Source organism: Leptonychotes weddellii, chromosome 4 (assembly GCF_054177405.1).
Source record: "Leptonychotes weddellii isolate Sample4059 chromosome 4, ASM5417740v2, whole genome shotgun sequence".
NCBI lineage: Eukaryota > Metazoa > Chordata > Mammalia > Carnivora > Phocidae > Leptonychotes > Leptonychotes weddellii.
Window position 1 is genome coordinate 119,711,539 of NC_138372.1, and position 12,341 is coordinate 119,723,879.

Genomic DNA, 12,341 nt, shown 5'->3' on the forward strand with positions numbered 1-12,341 from the left:
AAGATATTAGCCTCAATACAAATCAGTGAAGCTCATTTAGTCAATACTGCACAATTCTGCTGTTGGCACCCTGTCACAGGTTAGTCTTTACAGTTAGCTGCCGTACCCAATCTGCACATTAGCTATAGTATTTAGTTTCATATTAAAATGAAGCCGGGTTTTTTCGCTTTTGCTTTCCTTTTTGAAATCTTTTCAGTGTACTTTTTACATCACCTCACTGAGCCATGTGATAGTAATATATTTTGAAATATAAAAACCTGAGATTAAATGTTTGATTTTTGACAGTGTTCTTAAATATAATAAATTCAAAAGGAAATACTGTTAAGTTAAAATGGAGTGTTTTTCATTAAGTCCAATCAAATGGTAGACAACAAAGGATCTTTTATTTGAGAATATGAAGTGAAAATGAAAACCAGAAAACCTTTACTAAGAAAAGGTCCAGCAAAATTATGTTGGAAGGAGGTCTCCAGATTGAGTTTGGGTGTTTCTTTTGCTAGAAGTGAATTAAACTAAGATATGTTATGAAGAAATATTTTACAAAGAAGCAAACTTAATGCTTTTTGGAGATGAAAATAAGGTCTAAGGACAGTTGACTTTGAAAATAATTCTAAAGAAAGATCACATATGAAAAAAATTGCCACAGCATCTGATCTTTTCTTATAATCATAACAGTGAAATGTTTGGGGGAAAGTAATGTTAGTCCCCTCTTTCTCTTCTTTAGCAATACTGTAAAATTCTGGAAGGAGTGTTTACATTTCAGAATTACTCCTCCTTAAACTACTGGTTTATGATAGTTAATGAGATGATATCCAAATGTTGAAAACAGGAAAATTCAAATGAAAATCTATATGTGAAATATAATATAATGAAATAACAAAGCAACATAATACTACTCTGAATGTTTGTGCAAATATTGCAAAATGAACTGCAATACATTAAAATTCTTCAGTGGTTGGGTAATACATAAGTGAAGGTTTACATATAAAAGCTTTAGCTATCAAAAAAGGGATCTTTATATCATACTATCTTAAATTTTTTACTTGAAAACATCACTAACATCTTGGAGTGCATTTTGAAAAGTTGTCATTAAATCAATTTGCATATTTCTTTGCAAACTGAAATTCAAGGTAAGAAAAAAGCGTAGTGATCAAAATAGTCTATTGGTTATAAAATGCATCTTCCAGCTTTAGTGGCTGAGTGGCAGAAAGCTTTGGGGAATATGAATGGTAGAGAAAATAATAATTTCAGTTTTGGTGATTTTTAAGAACTATATCCTTTTTTGTCAGTAAAAAGCAGGAGTTGAACAAAATAACAATTTTAAACTAGTGATAGCAAATAACAGCATTTTGAAAATTAATATAGGAAAGCAATTAAAATAGAATTACATGATAAATTATTATAAATATTTCAATATTTTTTCTTTTTTTACTATAAAATGTTAAAGGTGATTTTTATATGACCTTTGCTTTCATTTCTTTTCTCTTCAAATATCATTAGTTGGGAGCTAGAGCTCTGAAGCCCAGGTAGAAAAGACACGCTAAAAGATGGCCAGTCTATCCTGACCGTACATCTTCTCACACGTTTATTGCAAACTGACACTCATATAACAGCTTTTTTTTTATCACAAAGATTCAACAAAGAACAATTCCAGTACGGAGGGAAAATCATACTCCAGGAAAGAGGGAAATGCCATAATTGCATATTCAGGTTGCATAAATGCAGGCATGGCAAAGATAATTGCAATATTTGTGTGTGACAGCATTTTACCATTTAAAGAAGTCAATAATCTAGATATGATAGTATTTAGGTGTAATTGTGTATATGTGTGCATTTGGCATATGTTACACTCAATGCACAAATATAAATCCCAGCCCAAACTGAAATATATAAACATTATTAGTCTTTTTGTTGTTGTTCAAAATATTCTTTGATGAATGTTTTTATGTATTAAGTGTATCTCTAACAACTAAATTATAAGAGCTTCATGTTAGTCTATTTATCATATGATATTCTTATATTCAATAAAATTGTATGTAAAACCATACAATTTTACATAGTCACTTAAACATAAGAACATTCTCAATAAAGCAAATGCACACAAAACAATACAGGTTTTTAAAACTACCAGCAACAAAATCGTCAGATAAACATTTCACGTAAATTAAGATGCTGATTTTTTTTTCCAAAAAACTTTTTAAATGATCCATGAAGTTTAAAATGTGAGTTTTGTTTTCAAATTATGTCAAAACATAAAATTTTCAAACGAAGATGCTTAATAGTAACTTCCAAAACAAACCAATTTTTTAAAAAAGTAGTTTTGATTAAGTTTTTAAAATATAAAGGAAAAAAATGTCTTCAGTTTATTAAGACCTGTCTATAGAGGAAAACATGATTCTAGATCTATAGTTTTTATAAGCCTTATAAATGCTCATATTTATGATGCATATTAGAAATTCATATTGGATCCATTGTGACTGCCTGTATAGATTACCAAGATGATGCCAACTCTCATGCATATCATCTCCCTAAATTAGTTTGGCAGCAAAAAGTCCCACACCGAGTCCAGATATTTCAAATAAATCTCTCTTCCATAAATATTCTGGCTAGTAGTACCTAGGCAGAAAGAATCCTTTACACTAAAAATTAGCTTTAAAAGCAAGAATATTGAATTTTATGGGACATTATCTTTTTAAAAAGTATAAACATACCCAAACTAAGCACCCATACACACATGAGTGTGCACACACACACATTTTGTCAGGGGAAATTATATTTTTACCATTAAAGTAAACTGAATATGAACGTGTTGAGGTGATTTACATTGTCATCTATGTAATTATACAGCTTTTAAAGGATGTAAACATTTCATTTAATACTAATTTTACATATTGAACAATGTATCAATGAGTATTGTTGTTATCAATTTTTATAAGGTGGAACTATTTTGAAACGTCAAATAACACATACATCTATCCAAATTCTAAGACAGCTTAATTTAGCTAAAAAAGATAAAATCAAACTGGATAGTTAGTTGGGATATTTCATAATTTCTTTATTTTCAATACATATATCTCTAGAAACATATAAAGTACAATATTTAAGGAAATTAATATTAACCTTCATATACATAGAGAGTACATTTATGCATCTATTATATCCGTGGAAAATGCAGATACTCCATTATATATGTGCAATTATATAATCTGTATAAGTACAGATATATCACTATATGTATCTTGTCTATCTATGCATTTTGTGCAGAAAAGAAAAGCATTCTTATAATCCAGAACAAAGCAATACAGGTGTGTGTATGTGCATGTGTGGGTGGGTGTGTGTATGTGTGTGTGGAGGGAGAGCTGGAGGAAAAAAATTGGTAGCTTCACAAAGAGGTATTAAAGGTAGATACTAAACATGTTTGAAAATGAATATGAAGGTATTATGTTATATAAAGAAATATCATTGACAATTTTTTATCTCTCCTTTCCCTCTCTCTATATGTGTGTGTGTTCTGCTGTGAACAAGAAAAGAACATTTGGGATGAAAGAAAACAATGACTGTATAGAAATTTAAAATAGGATACTTAAGTTAAACTTACTAAATTAAAATTTAAACCCAACTGGATTTTCCTTTCTGAATATGAAATAAGAACCTTATAAAATGGGCACAAGAATCACAACATATTTAAAAATGTTTCTATTAAAATTTTTTCTCATGTAAATATTTGTATCATTAGTACCCTATAGTATCTTAAAATATTGTAAAGGTATGCATGAAAATATCATGAAATATCAAAGGGTCATCTTTGTAGCATAAAGATCAAGACTTTAAGTAAAGATAAAGTTCCTCACCCTTTGACTCAGACAGAACTGTTTCAAATGCTCTAGTTGAATGATTTTTATGTACATCTACTTGTTGGTGTTTCAAATTTGCCATTTTTCAATACTCTAGGGCTGAAAAGGAGAAAATATGGGGTTGCATATCGAGAATTTATATCGCTACTTAGTAGTTAATATCTTGACCACCTTTAAGATTATGTATTTGGAGAGTTATAACCTCAGCAATTCCAATGCTACAGCATTCAGGTGATGCTATTAAATGTCTTCCACTGAGAAGAGCTCCTTATAGCAAGAATCCCTCACTAATACCTAGCTACCTAGATTCCTGAAATCTTTAGTCTAAAAACCTATTTCTATATAAAAAGAACCCTATTTAACTTAACTATAAGGGTAGCAATGTTGTTGTTTGTCATGATGTTGACAAAAAGCAGTAGACAAAAAGTTATCAGTAACTCTCAAGTGGACATATTCATCCCCTAATTCCTACATAATTAACAAGGATAAAAACTATACTCTGCATTGCCTCCCTTCAAGATGGTAAGCTCACAATACAATGGAATCAGAGCAAGTTATGTATGGGAGGAGGGAATGGGGGCATGGAAAGAGTAATACCTTTTTCTTGGTTCCACAAAGGGTTGAGGGCCTAATTATTTTTAAGTATAATCCAACCAACCTCTTCTCATGCTTAGCTGCACTGAGTGACACTATTTGTGATGCCCAGTGTGCTGAAACTGAGCAGGTTGCTGTCAGTTTAAAAATGACTATAATAAAAGTGACCATGAAGATGGATCTTGTGATTTTGCGTTTCTAATCAGTCATCTGTGAAGAACACTTTTGCTTTGATTCAGCAGACTGGTGACAGCCATGATTGATAGTGCACGAGGATGAAAAAAGGTTATTAACTGTCTTCCTATTAAGCTCAATGTATTACCCCTCTAGGTGCATCTCATACTTTAAGTTAAAGTACTTACTCAGGTAAGGTCAAGAATGAACTCTATGGAGATGGTATCCATTCTGCTGAAAACAAGCAAGGCATCCTTTTACTGATTTTTTTTTTAATTTAGCATTTAAACTACATTTAATTCCACTGTCTTATTTTTATTGGCTAAAAAAGAGAAATTTCCTCCTTCCAAGAACATCTATACTGAAAACACTAAAAGTATAGAAAATAGCTTTAAATGTAAAGATTTGAATGTAGAGCTAACTAGCAACATGTGTGTGGCATGTACATAAGTCTATATTTAAGCAGATGGTCATATATTGTATAGTCTGAGGGTATTTTTTAAGAGTAAACACTAAAATTGATTTGTGATTTAAAAAAATAAATGTCTGTATAGCATTTGTAAAATTTGTTTTAATATTCAATAATCCATATATGGCAAGCTTTAGAAATAACAATTTCTAACAAAATTAAAGGATCTAATAGAATATTTAGATATTTGTTTTCATTTAGATATAATGTACTAACTTCATCTCTTTTCAACTTTTTCAAATTAGAAATACTACACATAGATGAACATTTGAATGATGGTATCTGTTCATGTCTTTGACAAGTATAACCACACATCCATCACAAATAGTATGATAGATCCTAAGGTATTTAAAATTTTTCAATAACTCAATGTACACCATTTATTAAATGAAATAATAAACTTTTAAATGTTATATCTCCTGTGTTCATTTATTCTTACTGAAGTCAGAATGTACTGAAAGATTTTTGTATACTTCATTTAACTTCTCTTTAAAACATTTTAAATTTACAAGTTTGGCTCTGAAAGATAACAGATTAAATACATGCATTTTTTTTTAAAGATTTTACTCATTCATTTGACAGAGAGAGACAGCAAGAGAGGGAACACAAGCAGGGGGAGTGGGAGAGGGAGAAGCAGGCCTCCCGCAGAGCAGGGAGCCCTATGCGGGGCTCGATCCCAGGACCCTGGGACCATGACCCAAGCCAAAGGCAGACGCCTAACGACTGAGCCACCCAGGTGCCCCTAAATATATGCATTTTAATTTAAAATTGTAGTATTGTGTTTCTTCTTACATTTCCCACGTAAACACTCAGTACTTTTCAGATGTAATGTGAATTAGCTAAAAACATTCAAGGATATCGATAACTTGGCACTGACTTAATCATTTAAACTACAACCAACTTTCAGCTCTTTGTGCTTGACTGTTCTTCATTGAACAACTCTGCAGAGTAGCACAGAAAAAGAAAATGCTACCACAATGTTATTATAGTTTCAGTGCAGGGAAAATCACATTATATCTAAAAGTTTTTTCTAGTATATCATGACCTGTTTCTCCAGTGTCAGTTATTATACTCGTTTTTGGTATATAATAAATTATATTTTGAAAATGTACTGTTTTAATATTAGGATCCATCAACAATGAAATATAGAGAAAGTAAGGAAATGAAGTTGAAGATTTCACTGAATTTCTCTTTAGAGCCACAAAAATTGGCTCTCTACCCTATTCTGCTTAATATTGCAATTGCTGTTTTGAAAACCCTTTCTAGGTCTCTAGTATTTTATGCATGCCAAGTATAACTTAAATACTTACACACTGAGAGCCTCTTCATAAAAAATGTTAGATCAATATGAAAATTGTTTATTTAGTGAATTGTGTTTATGTGGAGTGGACTTAAAGGTAGATTTTAGAATTCATACAAGATTCCCTCAGTATGACACATTAACTTCATTATTAAATGGATTTCTCTTTCTGCCCTATACAACTTCAGCAAACTTGTGCTCTCAAATTCAGAAATAAACTATGAGATAAGTGAGAGGGTGATATATGGTCAATGATAGCATTCTATATATTGTTCAAATATTTGTATAAGCTAAGAAGAAATGCATCACATGTTTCTCAAAAACATTGTTTGTTTTTAAAATTTAAAAAATGAAAAAGAAAAATGCAGTCTCAAACTAAGCCATGTAAATTAACAAAGTGCTCTGAATTATTAGTGAAAGTCCTGTCTTCTTCTATTTGCCTACTTGGGAGTTCAAGGAAAATTAGGAAATACAAAGACCAAGTAGGCCCACAAGGAATGCACGGATTTCCTAGTCTCCTCGGTTTCTTCTCTTTAGAGAAGATCTAGAACACACATGACACATAGCACACATCTTAGGAAAGAACAAGGCGAAGGCAGTTTCAGGTAAAGTTTAGGTCATTTCCAAGGCAGTCAATTAGCATAGATGACATTGATGTCAAGCCATATTTTTTGCAGACTCGGACACTGGCAGACAGTAAAAGTTAAAAATGTAACATTTTCTTTTATACTTTTGAAACTCCAGAACACAACGTTGCATTAATTTTGCTCAAGCAAGTGACAGAACCGGTGAAGAAAAACCCCACACCTTTGTGCAAACCCTTTAAATCTGGTTCTGAGGCTATTGTGACTTGGTTTCCTCTGCTGCTGGGGCACAAGGCGTGTTTAGTTTACAGTATCTAGGGCTTCTATTACTTTTAGCTTGAAACTCTCTCCCGAAGCTCTTCCACTCCTATATATATCTCCCCTTCTCCTCCTCCTGCTTGTCCTCCTCCTCCTGGTCCTCCTCCTCTTCCTCCTCCTCCAAACCTACTAGGGGACATAGGGTAAGGGTATGAACTGGGTGGTGCACATCTGTGTAGCCAGAACGTGGAGGCTGACAGTTGCTGTCCACTCCCAGACTGTGTACCTGAGCGTAGTGACCACTCTGCTCTTCCGCCCAGCCCACTTCTGCCGGCCGTGTTGCTGCTGTCACGCCAGCCGGTGATTTGATAGGCTTGTCGGGTTGCCATGGTGTTGACTTCTTGCCTCTGAGGAGCTGCCCAATGACTGGAGGTCTGGGATTAAAGCGGGAAGAGGCAGCGGCCACAGCGAATTTCAGCGGCAGCTGCAGCAGCTAGAAACAAGAAGCGAGAGGACGAGGTCTTTAGACTGCGTTCCCCTCCCGCAGCCAGGGCGGCCAGCGAGGGAGGAAGGAGAAGAGGCGTGGGGGGAGGTTGAAATGGTGACCACTCGAAGCCAGAAGATACAAGGGAGACGTTTGAGACCCTCTCAGGAATAACTCATAAGCAACCTTGCACGCGCTGAAAGGGAAAATCTTCCAGAATTCGTTATTATTCACACAAGGCATTACCTGGACGGGTGGTGGGACTGGGAGTAAACGGTTGTTAAAAGGGATTTAAGTGGGTGATACACCTTCCCCCACACCCCACCCTTTATTTAGGCAGCGAGGTAAGCTTGACAAGTAAAGAGGCGCTCTGCGGAGAACTTCAAATCATGGAAACTAACTTATTCCAAGGAGAGAAAGTGCAATGAGACCGCAACCAAGTACATGAAAATAGTTGCCTGGGCCGGCGGCCGGCGGGGACGGCCCGGGAGGGGGGGGAGCCAGAGGGTGCCTGTGCAATGCACAGCCCCAGACGGAAACTGTAAACTAGGAAATGAAAGGGAAAGAAGCCGCTTCTGTTATAAATTAGTAGGTAGGTGAAGGTTACGCAAAGAAGAAAAGGGAAAGTAAAGCTGTTAAAAGAATAGAATAAAACCCCTGGGAGTTCGACTCAAAATCCCACCCCCCCCCCAAACCCCAATCCTAGGCGAGTAGGAGGAGGAGAAAAAGTGCATTCTGGTGTGATGAGAACTCTCTGGAATGTCTGGAGGAGAGGATAGAAGTGCGAGGGTAAGAAGACCCGGGTGCTAAATAATTGGCAGGAGAGAGAAATGGGGGAGGGGCGGGGTAGGAAAGAAATATTCCGCGATTCACCGAAGAGACTTCGAGATTCAGAAGAGGGAGATTCCAATAGGAGGAAAAGAAGTACAGAAGTTCAGACCTGTAGCGTAAAGGAGGAAACGACCAGAGTCAGTAAGAGAAAAGGAGGAAAAAGGTGTGTGCTGCTGAGGGAGGGCGTGGGAAGGCCACCACAGTCAACTGGAAGGAGCAACTGCTAGGACCGAGGGCAAAAAGGGCAGAGAATTGGAGTGACTTAGGCGGTAGACAAGAGCACCGCCGGGCAGCACCGGCGAGTTGGAAGCCAGGTGCCGCACAGCCCGCTCCCCGGCTCGGGGCGACGCGGGGACTTTTCTGGCAAGGACAAGAGCTGCTCTTTCAGCCTGCCAGAGTCACGATTCACCGCGAGTCCCAAACACACGCCTCACTAACTACTTTACAGCCACTTTCATTGATTTTCTTTAACAAATAAACATAATACCCGTTACAGCAACACTTCCTTTTGCTGCAGCTAAAATGCCATAAGCTCTGATTGCTGCATTTCTCTGGATAGCAGTTTTCATATCTCCAAACAAATTGGTTTCCTTCACTTAAAAGATCAAATGTGTGATCACGTTCAGGATGGGGGAGTCTAGTCTTCACCCCCTCTATAATTTGAGAATCACCTTTTAGAATAAGTAGAAAACAGGTCCGGATACAAGTTTGCAAACCTGGAAGGGCTCACTGACATTTGCATATTAATTTTTGCTAATAAGTATCAATTTGGAAGGAAAACTCCGGCGAGGAAATTGACTCGTTTGTAATTGCAGGGAAATTAACACTAGTCCGAAAGCCACACCTAAGCTATTCCCCCCGAGTTATCTCTAAAAAATATTTCCTTTAAAAATATTGTCAACTAAATTTTTCAATTAAAAAAATAAAGTATTTCTTTTAAAGAACGCCCCCCCCCAGAGCGGTTTCTGCTGGAGGTTCTAACATACATGTCAAAGGGTTGTTGAATTATTCATTATTGTAATTACTATCATCATTGTCATTATCCTTTTCCATGTGGAAATAATTTTATTATCGTAATTTGATATCTGAAGAATTTCCTGTTAGTCGTTTGATAATCATTTTTTTCTGCTGAAAAGAAAAGTTTTGTTTATAAATGAGATAGAGAAAATGTTTTAAATGCTTTGATGTTTGCTATAGATTTCCGTTTATCTAATCGATCGGAATGCCAATAAAATCGATTAAAGGTTTAGTGTTTTACAAACAACCATTTTGTGCTTTTTGATTTTATGTTCAGAATGATTTTAATAAAGCTAATGCTTTCCTTTAACATTCTCCCTTTAAAAAATCCAAACCTTGATCGTTTTCCCTTTTATTATTAGAAATTGCCAGTTAAAGTTCTTCTAATAGGAAAATAAAAAAATATAAGCAATGGCTGCAATGATTTAAATTTCATTCTCTTGTTGCTCAAGGTATTTAAATAAAGCCCTTTAAAATCTTGGTGAATTATATGCGATCATTCAGTGATTGCGGAATATTAAATTAAACTTAGATAAATCCGCATTGAAGGAGGCAGCACCCAATCCTGAATTTATTTCCCATTTTCTCTAACAGCATCACTGCGCTCCTCTCTTTGCAATGACAATGTGCCAAATCTGGGCATTTTGAAAACATTTTCCATATGCTTTAACAAGGGACTGATAGACAAAGAAGAAAAGGAGATGATCTTTTTGCTCTGAGGTATATTTTCTTTAACCTTTTTCTCTTAGACTTTCACTGATAATCATTTTAAAGCAAAAGTTTGAAATCATTTAATTCTTTTTTTTTTTTTTTTTGCTTTCACGTTTTTTTTTTCTTATCTTGTAATTTATTCCTGAAATGGAGTTTTGGTTACAATATAATGTAAAGCTATCATTTCTGTACCTTGGGAAACAATATTTGTTTCAAAATCTTTGATTTAGTTCCTGCTAGCTGCCTTCTGTAATTGAAGATGGATTTAATTATACATTTTGTAACTTAGATCAGATGGGCTGTTTGTTTGCTGCAGGATTTAATGGTGCTTTTGTGTCTAATATTTAGGGACATTATATACAGAGGTGATGGCTTTTCTTCAACTATAAAGATCTGCACTTTTGTCTTGGAAATGTGGATGTTGGGATGAATGTAATGTCCTGTTTTCAAATAATTCTATTCGGTGGCCAGTGTTTAGTATATTGTCTATACAGCATTGCCTTGACTAGATATAGATGTTTTAGGTTTTAAAAGATCACAAATTTATCTTCAGTGAAATCTCAGTTCTTTGTGTTTTCCCATTTATTTATCTTTTCCCATCTGCATCGTTGTCTCTTAGAGATCTTCCCCAGATGAAATGTAAAATTTTTGTTGGATATGCTTGCTGGAAATATCTCCATCTGTTTTGAGAAGAGTGTGCTTGTGATCCTGGGTTTGGGTGCCTTAAGTGTGAATACATGTGCTGAGGGGGTGGGGGTGTGTATAGTGGTAAGTGATAAGGAGTCCTTATTAATTTGCATAAGAGCTGTAGAAGTGCTTGTGAAGTTAGTGAAGTGCTATTGTTTGGGGAGAGTCCCGTCTGATTTTGTTTATAAACACTGGGCTGGTTGCCTAGAGGGAAAGGAGGTCACAGCACTGTCTGAGCCCTGACCTCTGAAAGGCCAGAGGGCGTCTGACTTTTCTCTTCCCCCTTCCTCCTATCCCTTTTCCACTCCCTTAATTCTTCTTTCCTCAGACCCTCTATAACTCCTCCCTTTTCCCCATCCCAAACTATACCTGTGCCTAACTTTACATAATAATGACTGCCCCCCCCACACACATTGAACTAGGTCAGAACCACCAGAAAAAAAAAAAAAAGTAAAACAGATTTACTGCAAATAAAAGCCAAAAAGGGACTTTAGTTAGAAAGAGAGAAACATACAGAAATATGGAAGTACAGATAGAGACCAGGATCAAGATGGGGGCATTTTTATGACAAAAAAGACCACAAAGGAGATAAGAACCAGGTTGGGGGAGGGGAGAGAATCAGTGAACGACAGATTTAACTGCCCACAAATGTGACACACACATACACACTTAAAATGTCTTTCCTTTTTGAATTTCATTTCATCTAGCTCACTCTCACCATCAAAGACAGTGTCCATTCTGGATGTTAGGTCATATTTTAACCTCCAGCCAACCCCCCCCTCCCGCTTTGTGAGTTCTCAAGAAAAATATACTTTTTTTCATAGTAATGAAATTTGGCACTCTTCCACACTATTTCTTGAACTATTTCACTGTAAATATAATGCGTTTGTGACACCATCCCAAATAAGCCCTGCACTTTCCGATTCACTGACAACTTCATGTCTCCCCCTTACACACACACCCCACACCTCCCCACTCACAAAATGATAGACATTGGTATCAAGTTTAAGTGTGTTTTGGAAAGGAGTTACTGAGTTAAAAATGTTAGTTAACAGACTGCCTTTGTTACATAGCCCCCGGGTGGAGAAGACTCAACAAAAAGAGGGAAGGAGGAGGGGGGCTGAGGATCTGAAAGTGTCTGTGGTGATATAAAGGGTTCCTAACGCTGAAATCTTGTAATACCTCGTTTCAAACTGAGCTCATCTATAGACCCCGGATGCGCGGTCAAAAGACTGGGAACCTTTTCCCCTTGGGCTGGGCTTGGTCTTGAGCTGGCGGGACTTGAGGGAGAGGGAGGTGCGGTATTTGTTACTGAATTGGCTAGGGCAGGGCGGGGGAATCCGGGAACAGACAGCGGAAGACTCCTTAAAGCGATTGTAAA

The 12,341-nt window shown here is 36.1% G+C and overlaps 1 long non-coding RNA gene across 13 annotated transcripts in view; it reads right to left on the reverse strand.

The window, feature by feature from the left end:
- LOC115940549 (uncharacterized) overlaps positions 1–12,341 on the reverse strand; it is a 48,310-nt gene that overhangs the window by 29,902 nt on the left and 6,067 nt on the right. For 8 of the 13 annotated variants that reach the window (XR_014144234.1, XR_014144235.1, XR_014144237.1 and 5 more), the window contains one exon: positions 7,517–7,723. The exons of the other annotated variants lie outside the window; for them this stretch is intronic. This is a non-coding gene — a long non-coding RNA (uncharacterized LOC115940549). The remainder of the gene's footprint in view (positions 1–7,516; positions 7,724–12,341) is intronic. 13 annotated transcript variants of the gene reach the window in all.